Source organism: Cyanistes caeruleus, chromosome 19 (assembly GCF_971803275.1).
Source record: "Cyanistes caeruleus chromosome 19, bCyaCae1.hap1.1, whole genome shotgun sequence".
Lineage (NCBI taxonomy): Eukaryota > Metazoa > Chordata > Aves > Passeriformes > Paridae > Cyanistes > Cyanistes caeruleus.
In genome coordinates, this window is record NC_141719.1 from 6,103,992 (window position 1) to 6,130,505 (window position 26,514).

General features: G+C 43.5%; 2 long non-coding RNA genes across 9 annotated transcripts in view; one reads left to right on the plus strand and one right to left on the minus strand.

The window, feature by feature from the left end:
- Positions 1–22,845, plus strand: part of LOC111937364 (uncharacterized) — a 42,560-nt gene extending 19,715 nt beyond the window's left edge. For 4 of the 8 annotated variants that reach the window (XR_015278022.1, XR_015278023.1, XR_015278020.1 and 1 more), the window contains 4 exons: positions 289–3,391; positions 4,764–4,885; positions 16,097–16,189; positions 18,076–22,845. This is a non-coding gene — a long non-coding RNA (uncharacterized LOC111937364). The remainder of the gene's footprint in view (positions 1–288; positions 3,392–4,763; positions 4,886–16,096; positions 16,190–18,075) is intronic. The other 4 variants (XR_015278027.1, XR_015278026.1, XR_015278025.1 and 1 more) reach the window with 4 other exon arrangements.
- On the minus strand, positions 260–18,188 carry LOC147649811 (uncharacterized). Its single transcript, XR_015278028.1, has 2 exons — positions 18,055–18,188; positions 260–6,245 (listed from the first exon to the last, which is right to left on the minus strand). It is a non-coding gene; the product is annotated as an uncharacterized LOC147649811 (long non-coding RNA).
- Positions 22,846–26,514: the final 3,669 nt, after the last annotated feature.

Sequence of the window (26,514 nt, forward strand, 5' to 3'; positions counted from 1 at the left end):
TCAGATGAGATCTGATTTTCCTAATATTTGTAGACTACAATGCAAAACTGAAAATATTTGAGATTTTATGTATTTCTGAAGAATAGAGTTTAAAAAAACAGCAAAACAATTAATTTTAATTTTTCTGTATTTTACTACTGAAATTTCATATCAATAATAATATTTTTATTTCTTAAAAAATTGGCCACTAGATGACTTTAATTGTTATGGCCATGCTTAATTTTTGGTATCAAATTCTTATCTTAAAAAAATTCTGTTCTTTCTTTTTGTTAATCTTATATTCTTCAGCACATGCTCTCACTCTCCACGGCAGTGTTTGCAACAATGGGATCCTCACTTTGGAAATTTCAGCTGCTTATAGGAAGTTTAGGTGTTCAAAATGGCCACTGCAACGGGCTTGTATAACATCTAAGGCACAGAAATCCACCATAATTTTGAAGAATAAAGTGGGAATTCATTTTTCATTATTGGAAGAAATACTCTGTTTTCTGCTATTACAAGGAATGATCAAAGACTCGGAGCCCTTTGGAAAGAGTTTCCAATAGTGTGGCATTTAATGCGAGCAATTTGTGATTACTGTTGGAGCACAAAAACATTGTAAATCTGATGAAGGAGAGCCCAGAAGGCAGGATTGAGCATCTCCCGTGTCCTAGATTCAGCAGAGGAACTGATGTGAAAAAGAAGCAGGATCTGCTGGATGGAAAGCTCAAACGATGTATCACAGGAAATACAATTTCCCTGCTGTTTGCACAGGCTCTAGTCCAGAAGCAGCAGTGCATCTGGGTAGTGGATTTGCAAAATGTTTGCTGGCTGTGGTTCCTCCTCCAGGTTTTCAGAAGATCCACCCAAAGGGAACAGGCTCAGGTGCAGAGGCTTCCCCCATTCAGCCAGCAAGCAGGGCACCAATGCCTCCTTTGAACAGAAATGCCTGAATATAAACATCTACATATCTTTGGCAGCTCTTGACTACAAGATATGAAAAGGGAATTGCCTGTTTTCTGTTTTAAGCCAAACACAAGTTTTAAGCAGCACACAGAGACATTTGTAGGAATTCTCCACCAAGCATAAGCCAGTACAGAATCAACAAGGCAGACCCTTGGGCACGGTGCATGGTCCTCCCAGCAGGACATAAATCTGCCCTTAATGGGCATGACTTCATTTCCATTGAGGAGTTTGCCCACCAGTTCAGCACTGCTCCAAAGGGGTTATCAGGGGCCAGCAGGTTTCATAAGACTTAAGTGCAACTTAATTGTCTTTGAAAGGATTTTTTCAGCTGGAGCAAGAGCAGCTTGGTCAGGGCAGTGCCTGTGGCTCACCTAAAAACTCCCCCAGCACAGCACTGAGCTCTGTGGGTCATGTGGAAGAGAAGAGAGAGCACCTCTGGGAAAAGAAGTGCTGTGATAAGATTTGATTCAGAGAATTTCAGGACTTCTGTAGTGTAACGGTTTAGTATCAGCCAAGCAGATAATTTCACTTATTGCTCTCTCTTCCAAAAATACCACACTGAGGTGCTTGGAGGGCCCAGCTGCAGTCAGACCAGAGCATCCCCCTGCTCTACCTGTATTTCTTCCTAATTCAGAAGAACTGAGCATTCTCTTTCTGTGTAGGAACACAGATTCATGCCAGCACGTGAGTCCCATGTGCTGTGGGTTTGTCACACAGAGGCTGAGCACAGCCCCTATCCCTCCATATCAGCTCCAGACATTGTCCACAGCCCTACATTGACTCACCTGTCTTATCATTTTGGGTGTGGGGTCTGGTTTGCCTTCAGTCTTTTCCTGGCACATGCAAATCCAGGCTACCTGGGTATTCAAATCAAGTTCATTGTCATGCTAGCTGAACACCTTATAAAGGGATATTGATCAAGAAAGAATAATGAGCCTTCAAATTCCCCTAAGCTGTAAGGACAAAGTGTTCAAGTAAAACATCCCTCATTCTAAATGGGTCCTTACTTCTAAGTCTTCTGCAGACTCAAAACAAGGTTAAGTAAACACTGGGACAAATGGATGAAGCTAAGTACTCCTCAGAAAGATGGACATCTGTTTTACCCTCTTCCTTTCAAAGCAATTCATGCCATCATCCCATGAAACAATCTGAATAAGTCCCTGGAACGCAAGACATTTCTTTGAGACCCTCTGACTCATTGACTTTTCTCTCTTTCTGTCCACAGTGAATCTTGCTGAACAGGTTGAACCAAAATTATCTTCTTGCAAACATTCTGTAAATAGATCAATGCCATATCCTGTATCAAACACTCCCTACCTGGAGCCCATTGAATAAATGGATGTCTTTGCTATGAAATTATAAACCAGAACTTCATGTGGCATCATACCCATACAGATTTGAAATAATTTAGCTTTCAGCAGGGTTTTCAGCGTTTCAATAAGAGCAGTATAAATAGCTCAGCATTGCAATAGTATAAATGTCTCAGCATTGCAAAGGACAGGGATTAAGGTCAGCAGCCACAGTGCGGTGGTTGGCCTTTGAAGACTGGAGCAGACTACAAAAGGTGCAGGGTACCTGGGGCTCCCATTCAACTGTGGATGCCTTGTATTACTTGATTATCACTCTGGAGGAATTTGAACAAGAAGCAGATGTGTGGAAACTTGCAAGATACTTTTGAATAACAGGAGGTCTCTTGCAGAGAGGACAAGGCTGGTTCAAGACCACAGCACCTGATCCTGCGTGGAGCAAAGTTCCCTCCTTGCTCCATGTTGTCCTGGTGGAGCACAGCTCACCCACCCAAAGGAAACCTCACACCACAGGGGTTTGCTGGGTAAAAACAAGTCACCCCTGAGATATCAGCACTGGAGAGAAACAGTGGAAGAGCTGCAATGGGTGTTCCTCACCTCATGTGACTCACCTCAAGAAGATGTGTGGGTTTGGGTATTTTTAAAGCTGACAGGGGGCAGGTTAAATTAGGTAAAAAGAAGAAATTCTTCCCAGTGAGGCTGGTAGTTTCCTGGCATGGATTGCCCAGAGAAGCTGTGGCTGCCCCGTCCCTGGAAGTATCCCAGGCCAGCTTGGATGAGGCTTGGAGTAACCTGGTCTGGTGGAAGGTGTTCCTGCCCATGGCAGGGGATTGGAACTGGATGAGTGTTAAAGGTTCTTCCCAGCCCCAGCTATTCTATGACTCTGTTTGGGAGAGTGACACACATAAGACACTGAAATACATTCAGGTACCCCAGAGAGTCATCTGAATTGTGCTGGAGATATACAGCTCAGAGTCCAAGCTGCAGGAAACCATGAGGGCTGAGAGCAACCCGAGCAGCCCTGGTGGGTCAGATGGCTGCTGGCTTTCTCAGGCTGAGCAGCACTCACTCCAGAGCCAGATCCCCCACAGCCAGGGGAAGGCTCTGGACAACAAACCTGGCATCAGATGGGCCTTGGGGTGAGTCACACGCTCTCTGAGAAGGGACTCTGTCACCTTCATTAGTCTTATCTGGGAATTGCTCTGAAACAAAGCATTTTGTGAGCCTGAACAAAAACACTGGGGAGCGCTCGGCAGCGAATTCTTTCACATGCTGCCTTTTTGTTTTCTGTGATTTCCAGCGTTTCTGGCAAAAACATTTCCTCTGACTGTTTTCCTTCTAGAAACAGTCTTCTTCCAGACAGGGCTACTCTGCTGATATTTAGCAGGGTAGACACAGGGCTATTTAAAACACAGAGCTGGAACATTAGCAAAACACTTGTCTCATTCCAAGACAAGCAGGGAAGGGGAGGGTGCACATTGCCGAGTGCAACCTTGCTTGTCCCTGGGAGGTTTGTGCCTGCATCATGCCGATAATGTGCTGAATTTAAGGCTTCTGGGGATGAAGTATGTGGCAAAATCTGACAAGAGTTTTTAGAAGCTGCTAGTTCACAGCCTTGAGCATTTATGATTTTTGGCTGCCAGTTCTCACACACATTGCGGTCAGCAGTTTAATTATTTACCATGCTCTGTACAGTACTGTTCAAGCAGCAACCATCAAATTTGACATTTTGATATTGTGAGGGTAATTGGGTAATTTTTTTTTCTTCCCCTCCCACCAGCTCCAACCCCCTATTCTGCTGGGAGATGCAGAGTCATAGCTCTGCTGGCTTGGCTTCCTGCCACCTCACTGCTCCTTTAAAATCCCATACCTCCCATTGAAGGAACTCAGTGTCCTGTTCACCAGGAGGACGTCAATGTTTCTATGGAAACTCTTCCCAAAGATTCTTGCTCCACGCTGCTGCTGCTGCGTATTGTATGACTGGCTTTGTATACTGCAATTCATTATCCAGGCTGTGACGAAAAGGGAGCAGCTTTCTGCCCAATGGGAAAAAACATTAAATGAAAAAAAACAAACCCAAAACACTAACCCCCTCGCTCCACCACCCTAATATTAATAAAATAAGCCACTAAAACTAAAGGTGTTGAAGTTGTTTAGCATTTGAGCTATGAATGGAATCTGCTCGCCTGTGCTCCTTGCAGTGAAAAATACCCTTTCCTGAATAATTAACTCAGCTGAAGAAGCTTATAAATTCTTTGTAAGGTCCCTTTTCCTTCCGAGTAGCATGAAGAAAATTTTCCACCCCTCACAATTACAATTCTGATGATGGATGAGTGTCACGTAGGTAACAAATGTGCCTGCGCAGGAACCCTATGCATGAACTGTGTGGAGAGCAGGGAAAGCTCAAACCCAGGCTCAGATTTTGCATTTGAATTAATGTCTGCAAAGGGGATGCAGAATTAATAGGCTGAAGGACAATTCACATTAATTTCTCATTTACCTCAATAACAGGAAGTCTCTGGGACCAGTGGAGAACGTGGTGACAATGTTTACATGCATGTCCCTTACTAATGATGTCCAAGGGTGGCCAGATTACCTCTGCAGATGAGCTCCAGGTACTACATATTTAACAGGTAAAATGGTATAGATTTTGTTCCCACCTCTATCACAGATTTGCTGTTATTTTGTGTTCAGGCATCACTGTTAACTTTGAAAACAGGAATTTCTGGGTGCTGCTCTGAAGGAGCCTGATTTTCTTAACTTCCACTGGATCACTGATGGGCTCTTGGCACCTCAGACAATCAGATTTCAGGTGTCCCAAAGCATGTACTTCAAACCCAAGGTACTCAACTCACAAGACATGCAGAAAGACAGCTCCTTAACCCAGAAGAACTTTGAGATCTGAAGAAAAACATTACACTCTTCTACTATGCTGGGAACCAGCACTGAGTAAAAACCTGAGTAAAATGAAGATGAGAGGAGACAAGTATTTTATTTTTAAACCTTATGAATTTCTGAGTAGTTCTGCTTTGTCGCTTTCCTAGAGAGGAAGATCAGAATTTGAAACTCTGCTCCCTCCCTGATACCACGCTAAAGACTTGTATTACCATTAATTGATGTTTCTGAGTGCATTCGCATTGATTTACTCCAGCCGTGCTCTTTATGCAGGGAACATTCTATTCTCAGAGCATAATCTAGACCCATATGAACAATATAGATGTTTCCTGATAACATAATTTAGAAAGAGGAGACATAATTACTGCCTGTGCTGAATGCACAGCATCTCTCTGCTTGCCAGAGTGCTGCAAACCCATGACCCCTTTCAGAATCCATACAGGGAGAAAAGTCCCAAATCCTTCAATGTGGTTCTCATTTTGCCATTTCCATCTTATTAAATATGCTGGTCCTTGTGCCTTTGATTTTAACTTCCTAAGGATAGCTCATGCTGAAATTATTTAGAAGGCACTCAGAGGCTCTTAGATGAAATTCAGGGATCATTCCTGCGGAAATGTGTCTGTTTGTGGGATGTGGGACAGCAGCAACTTGGGCATCTGCTGAGGAAAAATGGGGAGGGGACCCAGCAAGTTCTCCCTCAGGTTCTTTTAAGAAGTGCAACAAAACAGGTTCTTGTTGTTAAGGATTTCCCTTAAATACTTGAAGAGGAGATTTGAATTCATTTGACCTGCTCCAAAACCAGTTGGCTTAGCTGTGCATAGTCCAGTTGCTGTGATTTAAAATGAGTAGTTGGAGTACTTTGGTCTTCTAAATCATCCCACAAACACTGTGCTTCACTGTCTTCTCTCTGATGGAAGGATATCCAGGGTGAGACATTGCAATTCAAATTTTCATCTCTAGGGTCAAATCTGTTTCAGTTCAGTAATGCCTAGAAAGCCCTGCCATGCAGCAGGGTTTGATGTGAAATAAGCACAGCTCCCTCCATGGGACAGTAATTTGAGATCCACAGCACAGAAAAATGACCACTGTAATTGCTCCCTGCATCAGAAAAAATATAAAATAATAAATAAATAAAAATCCATGACTGAATTGGCCCTGGAGACTGAGTCACTCTGATTTAGAGAGTGGTCCCTCCTGAATACTTTTCCACATTGCAAAGCCACCACATAATGGAACAATTCAGTTCCTCTGACAGCCCTGGCTAAAATAGCCCTAGAGCAAAATAGGGAAGGTGTTGTAGGTCACTGCTGAGGTGCTTGGCAGGGTTGGCAATGAGAACCATGCCCACACTAAGAGTTTTTCCAACTATTTCAGTGAGACCAGACTTAGCTTGCAAGCCTGATTCAACAGTTCAGAGAGAAGCTGTTTTGTATTTTGGATTTGTGTATCAGCTTCTCCCTGTGTTCTGTGGCAGCAGCTTCCCTGTTTTCATCCATGGTTAATGGTCAGGTACAGGCTGCCTCTGGGACCCACTGTCAGAGGAGAGGGCTCAATTCTCCACCCTGTTTCTTTCCTAGGATCTGACAGAGCCTGAATTTTGCCTTGTGATCCTGGCTAAAGTCCTGCTACTCATAAAAATAATTTACTTCTTTAAACTCTTTAAGCATGGCCCTCAATAGATCTTAAGAACAAGAAATACCCATTGTAATTGTTTATCATTATCTGAATTGGACATGAGGAGAGCAAGAGTTGAGTTCAACGACTGTTGGGATTAAGAGAGAACAAGGAGACTGCCTTTAAGGAAAATAACAGCAACCAAACACATACTGAGCAAGCACAAAGCACAATCAAAGAGGGGCCAGTTGACAAAAATGGGGCTATATATCACTGGTATTTAGCATTAATCTTTTTGTCTTTATCTTGCTATGCATCCTCCCAAATCTCATGTCTGGTGGGACTGGACAACCCAGGGGCTTTGATTTAAAACCAGTGCAGGTTAATTCTGCAGAATGATCATGGGTGAGACTAAACCATATAGCTCATGACATAACAATGCCACTCTATTCATGATAAAAAACCAAACTAAAGTTCAATTTGTTCAAAAAAAAGCACCATTTCTAAGGCAGATGAGCAGCCAAATCAGTGACTGAGTGTGGACATGATTTTCTGAGCCTGAGAGATTTTTCAGCCTGTCAGTGGCTGATCTGTTTCCCAAGAGAAATTCTTTTGGGAAACATTTCTCTCTCAAGGACTGTTTTTTGTAAATAGGTTTTGGTTCTCAAAACAATGTTGTACAGATGTTCTGGATGTGTTTTTCTCTTGTTCCACCAATGGGACCAGAAAGATGTTGTTCCTTTTACCAATCAGATTAACCTGTATCAGAACACCTTATAAAAGGGGCTGAAAACCCCAAATAAAGGCTTCTGCCTCCCTAGGATGAAAGCCTCAGCTGTTGTGATTGAACCCATGCTTCTATCTTGTGTCCTCTAGCAACAACTGAGAGGAACTAGAGGTGAAAGTTGAGAAAAAGAGATATTAATACACTTACTTTTAAACATTTTGGTTTCAAGTCACAGGAAAACCATTCAACATGTGTCCTGGGGTTTCTTTAAACAGGGAAAGAAGATTAAAATACTAATCTCTGCTGATTTCCCTGTGCAGCAGCAAAAATGAGCATGCCTCAAAAGACTGACCTATGAGCAAAGATTAAGAACAGCTAAATTTGTATAGCTTGGCTAAGCAGCAACCACAAGGGACACACTGGCAGAGTGCAAAACCAGAGAAAATGGAGTATTATTTGGAAAGACAACAGAGTCAGGGGATGAAAACTAAAGAAAAATCAGGCAGAAAGGTAAAGTCCCTAAGACTCTGGCCTGTATTTAAAGGAAAGAAAGCCAGAGTACTCCAGGCATATAAGTACAAGAATGAACTGAAAGCTGGTGTGAGGATTGTTGGGTGCAACCAGTGACTTTAAGCACTTCTATTCCTGAGTTTCCAAAGAAAATCACCTTTAGAAAAGGGACAGCTCAGCTCATACTATAAATCATTTCTTCTCGAGCTCAGCACCCAGCAGCCACCAATCAGTTCTTAAAATCTTGAGTGAAAAATAAACCACTGTGCTCTGAGGGAACGGACAAGCTAATCTAATACATCTTTGTCATCTGTGGTTTCCATGACAGTTGCATAATCAGACATTTATGTAAGTAGAGGTTTCCTCCTTAAATAGCAGCCTATGATCTCATCTGCACCTACGGTATAACCCATTTGAATGGAAATTATATGCCAGTCATGTGTACAACTAATTTTTTAATGTTTCTCTCTTATTTTTATTTATTTAATGTGGCACATCAGCCTCTCACATGACTAACTCTTCTTGTTGTGGTCTTCTTGTGGTCCAGAAATAACAACAGTCCCCAGATCTGATTAATGGTTGGCCTCACCCTTGCTCAGCAATTCAGTGTGAAAAGTGATGGTGTATCCACAAAACCCCAGTGCAGCCTCTCAGGAACACAGAAGGGTTTGGATTGGAAGGGACCTTGGAGACCATCTAGTTCCAAACCACTGCCACGTCTAGGGACACCTTCCACCAGACCACGTTGCTCAGAGCCACATAGAAGGAGAGCTCCAGGGATTTGTCTTGGCCAATTTGGGATTTCTCAGGCTTGGAGGAAAGCTCCCAGGACAGCTCTACTGCTGCAGAAACTGCCTGGAGACTCTGAACTCATGCAGAGTACCATAGAGCAATGCTAAAATTTTAGATCTCTTCCTATATGCCATATTAATTGAAATTAAGGAAAGCAGACCCAGTCCATGATCTCACTCCTACTCCCATCTAAATTCATGTAACAAGAGTGAAAGCAAGCAAAAGTAACTGCAGTTAAATCTACATGCAGAAATTCTCAAAAACATCTAAAAATAAAAATAAAAATCAGCTACCTGGAAGGAGTGACTTTTATCTAAAAGCTGCAGACATCAGCAGTCTAGGGAGCTGATCCCAATAGGCAAATATTTTTTAAGATGGATGTTCAGAGATATCAGACACTCTTCAAAATCTGTCCAGAAACCATGTCCAGTGAGTTGATGCTGAAATGTAAGTGGTTCTATTTAGACAATCCTCTTAGTGCTTTTTTGCATCACTCTACATCATCCACTGTGCACAAAAATATGCCCCAAGCAAAGGAAAACAGGCAAGAACAGAAACCCAATCCAATCTGCCAGCCTTTGCAGCCTCAAATTTGCGGGACTCTCACCAGCCTTTGGATGTTGTAGCACCTTTTCTCAAGGATCCCACTATTAGAACAAGTATATTATGCACTATTGTTCCCAGCATCAAACAATCAGCAAAAATCTCTCCTCTTGCTCTTCAGCCTGACCTCTCTTCTCCCACTGAAGCTGATTTAGTGACAAATACAGAGAAATAGAGGGGAAGGGGGTTTGCAAGTGATTGTCAATTAGATTTTGTGAGCCCAGCAGTATCTCAGGGAGGCTCCAATTTTCCCTGACCCCCCCTGCAGCTCCTATTAGCCTTGATAACCGCTTCTAATTTTATCCAGGACATTTGCCCAGAGAAGAAAGGGGGGGTGATGGGGTGTCTTTCACTGGTGCAGAGAAACTCCCACCTCCATGAAGCAAAGGTGGACTGGGTAATGATTTAATTACAGTGAGAATTCCTGCCCTGTCCAGCCAGGCTCTGACGCATGTTACGTAACTGGGCTGTTAATGCTTTTTATATGTTGGCGGAACTGAAATTAAAAGAGGAAATTATTCTCCTGATGCTCAACTCTAATCCCCATCTGTCTGTGTTTTTACTTTTCTGCACTTGCAAAGCTCCCTGATCAAAAGGTCTTGAATAGATTCCAGATTTCCAATTTAGTTTGCTTATGCAACCCAAAATATTATGGCAGTCTTTCCTGGGGGCGATTAAGCATATATTTTCAGATCCTCCAATTCTCTCTGTTCCAAAAGTGCTAAAAATGGCATAAAGCTTTATCTCATTCCATACCATTAGCACCACAAATGACTTTTTTTTTAAAGACTTTTTAAGAAGATAGGAATAGCCAAGAGCTTTCCAGGGAAGGAATATATTCTGAAAAAACAAAAAAAAAAAGGTGGGGGGGACTTGTTTGATGTCCCCTATGCCTTGGTGAAAGCAAGCAGAGAGTCTATGCTGACAGAGCTTTGCAAAGCATACAGAGGGCGACCAGACAGGCCAGGAGGGAGCTACATCTTCAACCAGGGTGGATTCCTGAATCCAAAAAACCTAAAGAGCTCTCTGGATCCAGACTTCTGCTTTGTCCCATCCAAAGGATGAGCTTCAGCTCGACAGCTGGGAATAGATCTGATCTTTCCTGTGTAATTTGGATCATCCCTGTCTGAAAACTGACACCAATTTTTTTATCCATTTGCTCTCCTTTCCCAGTCCTTCCCCTGGTGCTGGAACTACATGATCAGCAGCTTGCTTTATTGGTGGGAACAAGGAGGCTTCTTATGTTGGAAAATGAAACTTTTACCCAAATCACCAGCAAATGAACCCAAAATACTGCTGTAACAGTTGTGTTTCATCACTTCTTTGGTTTCTGAGTGTAAGATGGGAGGCAGCACCCCCAATGCTCACCTGGATCCTGATCACTGAGATAATGTCACACTGGAGAGAGCAGTGAGGAATACATTTGGGACCACTGGTGTTGGGTTCACTGTTCTTAAAGAGTTTTTTTCTTCTTTCAATACAGAAGGAAAGTCTTTATTTATCCACAGCTGTTGTGTGCCTGCTCACATGGCGCAGGCAGGCAGCAACACACAGGATGGGGCCACCCCTTCTGGCCACTGGTCCTGTGTTTGTGGCAGCCCCAGGACAATGGCATCACACTACAGCTCTGGATCAAAAATCTGAATGGCACTTTTCCCAAATTTGGATTAGGGAAGCTGTGATTTAAGGCAGTTGCTGAGTCCCAGAAAATACTGTGTTCTGGCTCAGCCAAGGCTTGGAGCCTTTCTGCATTCCAGAATAATTTGATTTGAGAGTCCAAGGGCTGTCAATCTCCCAGGTTTCAGAGAAACCCAGCACATGAGCCAAACAGGTGATCCTGGGGGAAACCACGCTGATCCCAACCTGCCTGGTTTTGCTAAAGTCAGCGTCAGACCATCTCTGCTGACTGTTTTGACAAAGTGCCAAACCCTGCCCTGAACATCTGAGCTTTCCCAGGCTGAGCTCTCCCTTCAGTGTGGTTCAGTCTTAAGTACACCAACACACTTGAAGCCTTAGAGCAGAAAAGGTGTTGGAGAACCCCCATCCCAGCCAGCACATTCAGGAAAGGCAGCAGGCCTTGGATGTAGTCAGCAAAGTTCTGTCAAATCACATGAGCCATTTATTATCTGTATTTCAGCAACACCCACAGGCCTCAGGCAGCGACCTGCACTGTGCCTGTACAACATCCAAATATAGAGCAAGACATCAGCACAGCCACAAAGCTTCACTCACTCCGGAGCACTGCCCCCTTCCCTGCCCTGACAAAAGTCCCTCCAACCCCAAACTGGTGAGAAGCTGCTCTTGCTTTTACCAAAAATAACATATTATAAGGTGTTTGGTTTTCCTCAATGTTTTTAGCAGTGTGACAGATCCACCAGTTCTAGAAAGGCAGGAGGGAAATCATCTGCCAGAGCTGCTCAGGTTCCAGGCTTGAGGAATATTTAAGCATATGCTCAAACTCCCTTGCCTCTGGTTAAAGCAAAGCACGTGTTTAAACGCTTTGCTGAGCAGAGGTGGACTTAAGGACATACCTTGCTGTAGGCATGTGCTTAACTACTTTGTAAAATTAAACTGAAGATAATCAAGTGCTTTTGCTGAATCAGGCCCAAGTGTTCTGCAAACCCCCATCCTCTTAAGCAAGGCAGCTTTCAGCAACATTTAATTTGAGAACACACTCAGAAAGTACCATTAAAAAAAATGTTAAAGAGCCAAGAGCCTTTAGAGAGTGGAAATAAATAACTAAAAAGATATCTAAGGAAATCATTAAACTGCACAAACCATCACTGGGCTTTAAAAAAAGAAACTTTGCCTTGTGCCAGTTCAGCATTTGCACATAGACGAGAGATGCTTCAGCTGCAGGGACCTGAATTGTGTCGGAATTTCCCCCCAGCTCATGCCACCAACGCTGCTACCAAGCCAGGCAGGCTCAGCCTCACACATTTTCCCCTGAGCCCAGCCCCAAAGGAGGTTGTTTTGGAGACGGTGGGAGAAACCCTGCTGGCAGCAGACACACTGTGGGCCAGGCTGTGTGTGTGTCCCCGGGTGCCAAGGGTTCCATCCAGGAGAAGTCCCTGATAAAACATTGCTGCTCTCAGCCACGAGCACCCCGTGTATAAATAGCCTCACATTCCCTTTCTCCCTGACCTTCATGTCTCAGCCCTGCCAAACCAGTTCTGTGCAAATCCAAACTTATCACAGTCACACCTCTGTCCCAGACAGGCATCCCTGGGGGTTTTGGGCTTCCATCCCAGCTTGGCATGATGGTGATGTCCCCTACATGGGGAACCAGCCCCCTCAATGACAACATGGCAGAGTTGTCCCCAGATGACCACAGCTCAATTGGATTTGTCATCAGTGCCTTTGGGATGGCTTGCCAGGAGATTTTTCATTGAAAAAGGAGGGGTTTCATGGAAAAGGTTGATAAAGGGGTTTGCACATTCTCAGATGTCTTAATACAAGCCAGCAAAGTTTGGGTGGAAATGGAATGGTAGGTAGACATTACGTTAGAAATTAAATGTAGCTGTGCTTTGCAAACCTTTTCCTTTCTTTAAGTGTGCCTTTTGAATGCAAAACTCACTGCAGATAGAATTGTTGAAGCTCATATAACAGAGATCTGTCCTTTCCCCCTCCCCAGATTTTCAAGAGGAGATTACCTGGTTAGACTTAGACTTGCAAATCATAGGCCAGACTGGCAGTGTTTCTAGTCAGCTTGGGCTGATTTGGAGCTTGGGTACATAAACTCAGTGACCTGAAACAAGAGGAAACATTCCTGCCTTGGTCCCAACCTAAAGCTACTGACCTGGCCATGGAGCACTGGATCAAACTCACCCTGAATATGCATCCAGAGCATCCCAAAAAACAGCCCCCTAGCCAAACACCTTCCTGAAAACACACAGCCTACCTGTTCAGGTAATTTAAAAATGCTTCCAAAAGTCAATATATAGGATACTGAAACAAGCTATGAAACTTCCCATCAAAAAACATCCTTTGCTTTCCCTTTTGTCCTTGGTACCAGCACTGTCCCAAAACCCCAGTGAGGACAAACTCAGCTGTCAATGTGCCATGGGCACCTCTGCATTTCCCAGGAGGGGTAACTGTCACTGTTGGAAATGCAGAGGTGCCCATGATGAAAATATTTCTTGGGATGAGCTGGGATTCCCTCTGAGATCCCAAATAACACAGGCAGTGTCACTATTTAAAACATTGCTACAAGTCTCTCCACTTTCTCCCCATGCCCACTGCCATTTGCACACAAGGATTAGCAAGAATAGATAATATAGCAGAACAACAAACTTTTCCCTTTCTTTCTTCTGGAATTAATTAATTCATTTCCAATGAATTGGCATTTCAAATTTCTTGATAGCAAAGCCTAAAATAAATATGTCTTCAGTATGGCCTCAGTGCAATCTAATGGCATTGTAAATCTATCAAAAACCACAAAAACTGTCACTTGTAATTTTCTGTGTTCACAGGAAAAAAAATTATATAGTAAGATAAACTGAACCATTCTCTTTGAACTTTCCCTTTGTTTGAGTTAAACACTCTGGAAGCTACCAAGTTAATCACACTGCAAAACCCATCAGGTTTGAAAGCTTAGATATAGATTTTTTTTTAATGAGCAAGTGTTCCTTGTGATAACTTGAATTATACTTTCTGAATGGTGGGAAAATACACAATTGTGTCACATCCCTCCAAACTAAACACACTATTCATGAAACACAATTAAAATTTTTTAAAAAATAAAAAAATTCTTCTTAGCTTCTGTACTGGAGAACTTCATTTGGGGATTATAAATCCTTTTGAAATGTTCTTTTTTAATGATGTCATTCCTATTCATGTTCTTTTACAGCATTTTCTGAATTGTTTTCAGTGTTTAGGTCTGGTTATTTGACTTGAAAATGTATTTTCCCCCTTCTAGAGTAACACTAGATCTAAACCCCTTTCTGTTCTAATGTTATGAAGTAGGTGCACTTGAGATTACAGCTTCTGATGCAATTAATCATCTTGTTTCATTTCCAAGGATAATTGCTCCAGTAAATAACTCCTTTCCATTGACTGGCAAGTCTTGGGGGAGTTGCAGGTTTCTGCTCTCTAGTCCTGCCTGCACAATCCAAGGCCCAGCACCACAAAACCAGCCTCACATCCCCTGAGCTGTGCAGGAGGAGACCAGAACAGTGAGTCCAACCTCTTCCAGTGCCTCTGCCTTTAGCTTGTACCCTTCAGGCAATTTCCTACAGAACTTTTTCCTCCATAAAAGCTTCGGGAACAATGCAAGGTACACAAAACCTGATAATTTGGCAACAACTGGGGCTTGAGTGGGGCTGTGGGAAACAGCCAAGCATCTTCTGCAGAGTTCCCTGAACAGCAGCACCTTTGTTCAGCTTTGAATCTCTCGGATTAAACTTTCCAGCAGAATTTATTTTGATGAGGTTTTTTCCTGTTGCAACAAAAAGCCATGGCAGCTTCAGGAGTAGCCAGCCCGCTCCAGTAAGTGACTCAGAGCTTGTGTCCCATGGTGAAGGCTCAGGACCCTGCAACCACCTCAGGAACAAGCCAGAGACAAGAGAGTGAAGGCAGGTTCAAAAATCAGACACTTTCCTATTACAGTGGACCACAGAACAGACCCCAAACATTCAAGCTGAAGGACGTGTTTAGACCTTGTTGCTCATTAGGAATGTCTGTGTTTTTTCCCAGAAATTTGTCTCCTTGTTTCCTTAGTAACCCCTCTTGGTAGAAGTAAATGCACCTGAGCATAGCTGAGCAACTGGAATGTTCTCCATCCATTTCTGCATCCCTTGCCACCCCCACACAGTGTCCCCAGGAGCATCCGTGTCAGCCCCGCCGCACACGGGCTACAGGCTCGGGGAGGAGCTGCACTTGGAGAACGAGGAGCCCAATAACCAAAAAGTCTTAGCAAAGAACAAAAATAAACCCTCTCCAGTCACTTCTTGCAAATGTTACTCCCAAGGGATGGGGTGGGGGGGGAATTTGTACTCCAAGATGTACACGAAGGAGCTGCCTACGCTGCTGTGTGGGAAGGGGTTTAATAGGGAGCCGAGAAAGAGCCTGGGCGTAGGAGGAGAAAAGAGCAGATGTTAGCGGTGCCTTTTTGTTTTCCTGGATGGCATGGCAAGCAGGGAAGATGGAAAGAAAAGCTCCCCTTCTGCAGAAATAGAAGCTGAGGATAGGTAAGGCTTTTTCCAGTTGTCCAGGCTGGGCTCAGAGGTGGTTGCAGCGCCTGTAAGAAGAGGATCAGGGGCTCGCTGCCAGCACCACACGCTGACCATCCTGGAGCACCAGGAAAAGAGAGAGTCTTGTTGTGAGACACCAGACTTGGGAATGACTCCACTGTGCTTATGAAGGCTGGAACAGGTCCCCTTCATTCTCCCCAAGGGACTCTGGAGACAGTCACAGGCTGCCTGGGGCATCTCCCATTGGGAACACACTGACAAGTTTCTGAATACACCAACGGTTCCAGTTCCACTACAAAAACTTTAGTGACTTCCCAAAGAATCATCTCTCTCCCCAAAATAGCCCTGTGGCATGCAAGTACATGTAAAGTGATGTGTAACACTCTAAGTGAGGGAGGGCTGGGCAATTCACCATATCAGACATGCGCGTTCTGTTCCTGGGCCATGTTATTGCATTTCATATCTTGAATTTTTATGTGAGGCTTTTTGATAATCTCCAATGCAAATTCCAGGTGAATAACAATGCCTGGTGAGCTACTGGACACACAGGACCCCTGCTCCTCCTGTGAGCAGAGAGGCTTCTTCTATAAAGAAAGGACTTGCAGGTAAGATATGAAGTTCACAAATAGGCCAGAAGAGGAGTAAACAGTGCAGGTGCACAGGACAAGAGGCTGAGAGGACCAAATGTCTGTACTTACCACAAATACCCCCTGTTACTTGGTTTGCACTGTCATAGGTTTTAGAAGCCTTGAAATTAGCCTCTGGCACTGCACTACACAGAAAATTCCTTCTTGGAAGATTTTTGACTTAAATATTTCACAGAATTTGTTTTTCTGTAACTCAGAGATGGACTGCATAGATCCTTCAGAAGTGCCTCAGTTCTGTGTGCAGAGGCCATTTCAGTGTCCAATTGACTGCCCTGGGTGTGTTTTTATGTACTTTTGTTCACTTTCAGAGGCTGCACACACTGCTCACCCCATCTCCCCACATCTCCCCATCTGAGCAGGGCACAGAGACAGGGGACCTTTAAACCCTGCATGAATGAGGCTCTCATAAATTCCATATTTGAGAAACTCTGGCTGTATCCTTTGGCCATAAAAAGAAATTAAAGCTGCATGTAACATACAGTACCCTGTAATCCTGCTGCACAGCCTTGTGCCTGCATAAATCAGTCTCTCATGAATATTGCACTGTACCTGCAACAGCCTGACACGGGAGTTAAAAAAAGGATAAATCAAAGGGAAACGAGGCAACGGTCACAGAAAGGCTTCACAAACAGCACCTGCTTTCTGAGAGCCTTAAAGGTCACCAAAAGCAATCTGAGAAGTGCACAGATTTCAGGGACCCAATCAAAGCTGTAAAAGGAGGAGAGAGCGGATATTTTTCCTTCTTCCTTGCCACAATGAAGCAAGCCTTGGAATACACAACAAATCCTCTGGCAGGAGTTTTGTGGTCATGGAGAGGGACAAGCTGTGGAACACCCAGAGTGTGGAGAGGAGCAAGGAAGAAAAGCTATTTTATAAACCTTGGAGGGGGAGGAGGACCTGAGCTTCAACTGTGTTTTTCTACCAGAAATAACTCACAAAAACTTAGGATTTCAAATTCTGTCTTGGTTAAATATAATTAACTCCATGTATTTATTTTAATTCAAAAACTTTAAATATGGAAAAGTCTATCTTGTCCAGCTTAAAAAAACAAGGAGCAGGAACAGTTTCTATTAACAACTTCCTCAGGGACCTAGAAAACACATTGCAGTGCTCAGGGGGAGTTTTTTTATTGCTGAAATCTTCAGTAATGGGCAAGAAAAAAAATTCAGCCAAGACATCCCCCTCTGTCCCCTCCACCTTTCCCAGTTTATTTGCAGCCCAGCAGGTCACCCTTGACAGAATTTGTGCACAGGAACATAGTGGCAAGAAAGGGACAGGGAAAAACACAGGTATGAGTCCACCTTCTCTGAATGGATTCAGAGACTGTGAGCCAAGGTTGTCACTCCCTGGCCATTAACTTGCTTTGCAACCTTTGCCAAGTTAAGCACTCTGCCTCAGTTTCCCCACTTGGGAACAGTAAAGTTGTGTATTTCAAACTTCCTGGTGTCCACCAAGCACCTTATGAGAAGCCACTTGAGCTTTGACCTGTACAATTTTACACAGGGGTTTGCACAGATTTGCTGTCTGCCACCTTCCCTCCAAACTGTGCATTTTTTCTTTCACAGCAGACCCCCCCTTGCAGCTCCTGAGTGCTACTCATGTCAGCCAGGAACACAACACACCTTGTGCTCTCTGTTCCTGTGTTTCAAAATCCTACATCATAAGGCATTCAGAAAAAGTTTGTATTGCAGCCAACAAACACTGTTAAAGGGTATTGAAAGCTTCTTCCATTGCCATTAATTGAGTGAAGAGAAAACAGATTCTGCTGCTGTCATAGCACATCAAAATAATTAGTTCAGCTATAAATAGCTCAGTTTACTCACTTTTTTCTGTTCTTTTTTAAGGTCAAGGCTGCAGCCAAAAGGAGTAGCAGCACATCCTAGAGGAGCATCCCTTCTGCTTGGATTCAGGCAAAACAGCGAGATGAGGAGTGCATCTGTAATCAATGATCCCAAGGCTACACAATTACATCATAATTAGAGAAATAATTATTCCCATTTAGGTAGGAAGAGGGAGGAAAGAGTGTTAGCAAGCCCACATATACACAAATTTACCTTAGCCTAAGAAATGAGTATTTTCAAACCAAATTTAGCTAAACTGCCTTTGTTTTTGTTGGATGATGCTTCTGTATCGACTTGGCTTTATCTTTAATCATTTCTGCATTAAGTAGAGCTTCTACACAAGAAAAGCCAGTGGGACAAGCTGTGACACCAAGGTGTTTTCTTCACCTTAATTAAGGGCTTTCTTGTGCAAGCCCCCTTGTGCAAGCCCTGCTCTTGCATTTGCTGCAGTTGACCCTGTCTGATCATCTTCAGCTTGTTAGAGGTGATAACCTGAGTATCCAGGCACTCTGATAGCACTAGATCAAGATACTATAAAGATCAATAAGAATAAGCAATTGTAGCAACTCTGATCCCAGTGCAGATCAGGTCAGCAGATGTACTCTGCTCCTAGATGTATATAATAGACACTGCTTTAGAAAGATGAGCATTGCCTGACACAAACAGCAGCCACACTCTGTCCCTTCACCTTCCCTGCTGAATTAGCTTTGCCATCATTTCTGAATTGCAAACATGTTCCAGCAATTAACATCTTCAGTATACAACAAATCAAATCTACACGAGATGAAAATATTTATAGTCACATTAATTGGAAAGATCTCTGAATTTTTATAAGAATGCTCTAACAGAGCTGTTTGTGTGAGGTTATTGTTATCCCCAGGGAATATTCCCCTGATGCTCGAGGATGTACTTAGGTATTTAGCCACTTTTGGGTGATGTTTATTTTGTGCAAGTCACAGCCTCAGTTCCAGACCATGAGCTGCACAATGATGTATTTAGATCCATCTCTAGCAACTGCATGAGACCTAAAATATTCCTTTTCTTCTTTCCTAACTGCTCAACTCTTTGTAACATCACCAATCACAGAACCTTCTTTCCCCATGCTTGCACAGGGCTATGCAGGTGGGGACTGCATCGTCTCTATTGTACAAAACAAAAGAAGATTTTCTGCAATTTTTGAGTTTTCATGGGAGCCAGTGGGAGTTAAACATCCAGCTTGAAAAATGTATTTGAACTCAGGCAGGTCTGGCAGATCTTCAATTGGATCCTGACCTACTCACAGATATTTTTTTCTGCCTAGTCTCACATGCAACCATATTTTCTAGGTACACTTATCTACCTGTCACATACAACAATGTACAGCCCTGAAGAAAACAAAGCAGGTGATTATCTTTCCCCAGTCAAACGCAGTGGAAAGGTCAGATTTAATTTGAAGCTGAGGGGCAATGAAATTATAGAGAAAATGTACAAAAATAGAGTGTAGCCGTGCTGGGAGAGAAGCGAGTCTGCTCATCCCTGTGGAACAGCCAGCAGCACAGACACACCATTCATCCCTTCTCTTTATTGCTCCCTGGTCTTTGATTTGGGACTTGGCTCCACTATCATGGAAGATACATTTTTGGGAAGATGTGAATTGGGCAGGTGAATCATTTCCTTCTGCATGGCCTTCAGCCAGAGCCACTGACATCGAGCACCCACCAGCTCTTGGAGTATCCCCAAGGGAATTGGATTGTTCCAGGCTTTTAAGATGGAGAAGATATTTTTCCTCAATCCCACCCTTCCAATGGCTGGCAAGCTGCTATGTGTTGAATACAAAGTCTCGCAGTTACTTATTTTAATCTTGGTAATGCCCTTGAGCATTGCTGGACTCCTACAAAATCAGCACCTAAATGGAAATAAATTCACAATGCTGCAGCTCCCTGCATTCAGAGCAATTCAGTATGTCCCATGTCCTAAATGCAACTGGGTGTTTCACAACCTCTGTATCTAAATTAGGTTTTTCCATGCACATTTTTTCCCTCTTAGTCCTGCCTAAAACCCAGAGCAAATTTCATTGAGAAATTTTTCTTGGACCACTCACTAGGGCTTGAGCCCCATATCCAAAGCACTTAGACTGAGGACCAGCTGCAGAAAACAGAAGTTTCACAGTTTCATTGTTGAAAACAAGCTCCTGCTTTTACTCTTCCTGGTAATTTTGAGCTCAGGATTCCAAGTGCCCTTCTGCACTCAGGTCCATGCAGACCTGTTTGGATGGATGAATGCCTTGAAGGTTGTGGGTAAGAGCTCAAACCTGGAAGTGGTTATTCTCAAAGCTGAGAAAGGAAAATTCCCGAAGGTCTCTATGATAAGTTGATAAGAAATAATGGAGAATTGTTTCATTTAAACACAAAGAACAATTCAGCCATATCATGGCTTATGATAGATTGAAAGTTAGATAGAGACATTGAAAGTTATCAGATGAACATCTGCATGCTTTATCTTTTTAATATTGAAGAGAAATGTAACAGTTTACTGTCCATGATGAAGCCTGGACTTCCTGGAAGGGTACCCTGCCTTGCTGCTTCTTCATGTTCCCCATGTCTGCCTCTGCCTTTCAAATGAGTGGCACCAAGCCCAGTCTAATGGCAATGTTTTAAATAACTGCTTCTTTCCTAGGAAGTCAAATAAAGCCCACTTAAAAGTGAGCTCTGTGCATGTGCCAAATATTTAGAGAGTAAATCTCAAACCCAGGAGTGATCTGCTTCCTTTATCTGCAGACCCTGGATGTGATGCAGATACCAACACTCCCAGCATCTCTTGCAGGCCAGTGGTGTGAGCTCATGAGGGGAACTAAGAAAAATTATATCTAGAATGAAAAATAGATGCAGAAAACCCCACCAATAGCTAATTCTGGCCAGTTAAAAAATCAGTATAACATCTAAACTAGTCACCTAGACCTTTCCTGTTAGAAGTTTGCTTTCCTCACAGGGTCCCTTTGAGACACCCCCTCCATCTGAAATACAGCACCACTGACTGAAGGACTGGTTTCAAACCTCTTTAAGACCCATATGAAGAGTCTAAACCCCACAGCAAGTTTGGCAATCAGCACTTTAAAAAATAAACTCAGCTCCGGAATGATGATTTGCATAGTGCATGGTGACTAAAATTAGCCTGCCTCAACTCCATCTCAGGAGGAAGTCTGAGTTGCTGCTGCAGTTTCAGGTTTCTTGGCTTTCAGAAAAATTCATAGCATCTGAGGAACACAGATGTGTCTTCTGTGCAGCCCTGCTCCTCTTGGCTGGCACTTCTCTCCCAAGCTGCATCTCAAAGCTGTCCTACAGCACCAGCAATCCTCGTCCTTCCTCTCATAGGAAACCAGAATGTGCTGAAACCTGTGAAAGCCTTTATTCAGTATGGAGATGCTTGGGAGATTAATTAGTAAAGAGAGAAGGCACTGCAGGTCACAAATGGTCTGTCCTGGGTGTAGGAAGGGTAAAACCTCCTTGAGAGCTATTTACTTCGAGACAGAGGTTTCTCCAAGCAGAGGTGTGCTGGAAGGTGCTCTGCAGGAGACATTCACCATGTAAAGTTGGGTTAGGACTCACAGTTTAACCTTCCTTAGCTGCTGGATGAAGGTGAGATCTCCAACTTGATTCTCAGCTATTGCCCCATAATACCAGTGCATAAGAGCTTGTGTTTCTCTGTCATAATTTAATATTGTGATTTGGCTAACCAGAGAGTCACACACTCCCTTGGTCTCATTTTATACTGCAGATGAACAGATCCATAGGAGGTCATGCTAGTCTACCACAGATGTCCCTATTGAGCTTAAATTATTCAAAAAGTCAGTCATCAGCTAAGTGCTAAACGGTTGGAGCTTTTTTGGGTTGGTTTTTTGTGGGTTTTTTTCAGCTTGAGATGTGGCTATAGCTTTTCTCCCCAAGATGCATAAATAACTCATGCAGTTATGAAGCAGGATCACTCAGGACCCGTGTGAAGAGCGCTGCTGGCTCAGATCCCACATCAGCTACTGAACAAATCCAGCTCAGCTCCCTTCCTTCATCCACCCTCCACCCCAGCTCAGGCCATGGGCCCTCAGGCCACATTTCACAGTTTTGGCTCCTCTATCCCCGCAAGGTCCCAGACACCTTTGAATCCAAGATCACAGGTACCAGAGGCTTGTAGCTTAATATTTGTAGTAAATTTGTACAAAATTAACTTGCTGTAGCAAGAATCCAGTCAAGTACTTGTTTTTATATTTTATATGAACACAAGCCAGCAACTAATTTCATTTTCTGCCGTGTTGTAGAATTGAAAGGTAATGATTCACCCTTAAAAATACATTTTAAATTTAGTAATGACTCTGTCTACAGTATATATCTTATGGAGGGAGTTCAGAGTAAAAGCTCAGTGATGTGCAGAGTCCTGGCTAGATACAATCAGGATGAGAGCAGCCCTGTGACATGAAATCCAATGACACACTGAACTTCTGACCTGTAGGAGAAATCTGATCCCACCTTCTTCTTCATTTCAACTGTGTTCAGAAAAACAAAAGTCTTCATTCAGCATTCAATTTTCTTCACCCTTCACCACTGGAATTTTTATATGAGCTGAATTAAATATGCCAGACTTCAAAGGTAAATATCCTCAGTGGCTCAGTGATATCCATGGTGTTTTTCTGTTAACCATTGTCATTAAGCCTCATTCTGTTCTGATGAGGCCCTGCAAGAAAGTGAGGTGCTCCTGTGTCCAGCTTCACTGTTTAAGCAGAATAAAATACTGACTGTAATACTACTGGATTAGTTTTTGCCTGAACTGGAGGCAATCACTGACTTTTGCCTACTTTAGCCACATTCTCTGCTCTGAAGATACTAAGCATTAACCCTGAAATCCTTCTTCAGGATTCCCAACATTCAAGGCAAAGTTTGAGGCAGACACAGACTACCCAGAGTTTAATGACCATGCAGAGGTGGTGAGCTGGGTGGAACACCCAATAACCCGTGATGTGTCACCACCGTGGGGCTGACACGTCTGCAGTGTGCAGATAATGAGGCCTTAAAAGACATGGCACCATGGCTGGATGGAGGCCAGCTCAGAATTCCTGCTTATTTGAGCTCCTGCTCTGCTTCAGGCATGTTGCTCTTTGCTCATCCACAGCTGAGCTCCCTGGGATCTGGGCATGCATAAGAGAACAAGGGCTTTACCCACCCCTGCTCTGATAAACTGAAAACAGATTGAAGCTCTAAGTCAACTACACTTGAGCATGTGATAAAATTCTTTGCTAAACTGGGGCCTAAGTCAGTGTGCTCTTAGGGTGGAACTCAAATAGCTGCTCTTGGAGGAGAGAGAACGGGCACACAAATGGAGCCAAAGGTCCTCCTGGGGTGATGGGCTGGGGTGAGCGGCAGGAGCCCGAGCAAATCAGGGAATGGCCTGATGCAAGAAGAGGAAGGATTGTGTGACTGGCTGTGTGGCTGTGGCTTGGGAGGAGGAATTTCCTTGTGGGAATGTTGCCAGGAGGGTGAGGAAATTGCTTGCTTTTCCAAGCTGAAGCAGCAAATGAAGAAGGGGTGATAGCAAAGGTTCTGTACTGCAGGCAGTGTCACTGAGACACAGAAGGAGGGGTGATTTGAGTTGTGAAGTCCAAAATAGCACACTGGCTTCAGACCTTGAAAACTCTTAAAGGATAAAGTTATAGAGCTTTTCATCCCACATAAATATCTGTGGTTACCATCAAGAGGTCTAGGGCAATGGCTTATGTAGTCAAGGATAAAAATAACCCTGAGATACCAACCCCAGATTTCATCCAAAGTTCTGGAAACCAAGTGAGTCCCTGGCTGAGTCCCTGGAGCCCCTCAATACACCAAGCTGCTACTGCTGGACTGCCTGTTCTCTCTGTCTGTGCTTCCCTTGGGGCTTTTGGGCCATCTCACAGCTCCTTGCTCTAAAATATACTGAAACTTTGTCATCATGATATAGGGGAGAGCTCCTGTCCTTCTGAAAGAATTTGTGGAAAAGGCACAGAAGGACTAGAAATAGATGGTTCAGGCTTTTGACCCTTTTGGAAAATAAGTAAATTGCAATCTGGGTGGAGGGGACCATAACTTCCCAGGAAAACATTTCAATACAATAGGAACTACACTCTGAAATTGTTAGAGCTGTGTGTGCAAGAACCCAGCTTCTCCACTCACAAAGACACTTCAACTACAGCCAAAAAATCTGTGAAAGACAGAACCAACCAATCTCCCAAAAATGCATTCCCCCTGAGGGGGGTTTTGGGCACTGTGCTGGCTGACAAGAGGCTCGGAGCTGTGCAGAAAAGCTGTTTCTGGAGACATTCCTACTACACATAGGGAAAGAAGATTTTGTGCCTGAAGGATCTCCTTGATTACATCTCCATTTCGTAGGCAGCATCTACAAGTGGTTAGAGCCTAAAAATAGCAATTTCTTCTGCTCAGAAGAGACAGGAGCCGCTTTTCTCTTCTTATACCAGAAAAAAAAAAATTGTTTTGAACTGACTCTTCTAGATAAATAGCACTTAGAAGTAACTGTAGTGCTTATGACGAATCTCATGTAGGGATTTGCAGTTAGTTTTCATGCCACAGATCACAAATTAATTATGAAAATCTTGTCTCTTGGAAACTCTTCTATTCACAGTCGCATCAAGTCACTATAGCAGTAACTTGCATGGAACAATAACATTAGGGATATTTTTTCTTTAGCTATCTTAATGAAATATAGCAGATGGAAATAAAGAGAAGCCCATCCTGTGTGACTAGCCATCTGTCTGGGGATCAGCAGCAAGTGTTTCATGGATCACAGCTAGAAAATTAGTGGGTAATTAGCGTCAGTCTTCAAGCTACCCTACAATTCTTCACACTCATTATTTTACTCTATAGAGTGGCTTTCAAATGCCACCCAGAGCTTACCCCTGTGCTCTTAGCAGCACCTCTGGCTTCAGAGCACTGCCTTGGGCTGCACACCAGCAGTTCCCTACCATCCCTCCCTCCCTCTCACACAAAGCTGACAGTGATCAGGTAAAATCCTCTCTTCCAACTACCAAGATCTCCAGGACTATTCCAGTCAATCTAAATTTGCCTTTAAGATGTTTCCCCCCAAGTTCTCCAGCACACCAAGCACTGGGATTTGCACTGGGCATGCCATGGAAACCAGGTTACCAACTTGAACACAGAGTAAAGGGCTGTTACCCAAAAACTATTTTGTGTTGGGTTTTGGTTGTGTTATTTCTGGCGTGTGGCTTTTCCAAGTCCGTTGAGTAGCTGGTCTGGAATCTCACTCTCCAAACCCGCCCCAATGACTTCCACACACTGCTCTGCAGGAGGAAGCCTGCCTTGTTTAATGACATCCTAAACAGACACACAATCCTGAGTACTGCTAAAGGTCAGGCAGCCTGAGCTTTTGGAGATGAGATACTTGCTCAGTGTTGTCATCATTACACCCTTTCAGTGCTGCATTACATCTCGGGGCTGTTCTCCCCTTCCTTTCTGGGAAAATCAGTGCCTTCTCACAAGAAAGGTTTTGTATTTCACCATTAGAGAGTAATGCTTATTCTTCTTTGGCAACAGGATATTGATATCAGGCTGTTTTATCTTTATTTATTACCTCCATTCCTCCCGCTGCTACAATTCACTTGATACTGGTTTGGTTATTTTTATGCTTTTATTTAAGAACAGTGTACTCCAAGGCTGCACTTAAAGAAATGCCCAAGGAGTGGAGCCGAGGGAGTCATCAACTTATTTACTGGACAGAGCTGAGCCCAACACGATGCCTTAGGAAATAATCTCTATTCCTGGAAATCCATGGATAACTGTTAAATTCTACTGTATGGCATAAACATAACTAATCTTCACAAACCCATGCAACATCTGAACGTGACATAGCAGGTGAAATAGTGTCATTCTTCATACAGGGAAAGTGGCCCCACTGACAGAGCTTAAATCTAAGGAATCCTCTTTGTAGACCTCCTTGAGTTTTGGCTGTGTCAATTACTTTTATGGCCTTTTTTCCCCCCCTTCTGAATGAGTAAGCAATCATAGTTTGCTGGCAAATGCCAAATATTTGCAAACATGTTTCAGTCTGCCCTTTCCAAGCCTGAAGGTAGATTTATAAGTCATGGAAACATTCTCTTCACTCTGCATCAATGCCTTCACCATCTTTCCCCCTCTTCCTTCCAGCCCATCCCAGGACAGATGAAGGAATCAGGGCTGGGATGGGATTGCAATGGCAGTAGAGGGATGCCATCAATCAGAGCCCAGACTCACAGCCCAGCAGTTCACCCAGGGCAGCAGGGCTGGTTTCATTCTCTCCAAAACCCCTTCATTCTGCTAAAAGCTTAAATCCCTCTGATGGCCTTCAGGTGAACTCCTGCTCTGCAGAGAGGGAAGGGATTGCCCAGAGAGGATGGAGTGATGCTGGTAAAGCAGCAGCTGTGAGAAGCAGCCC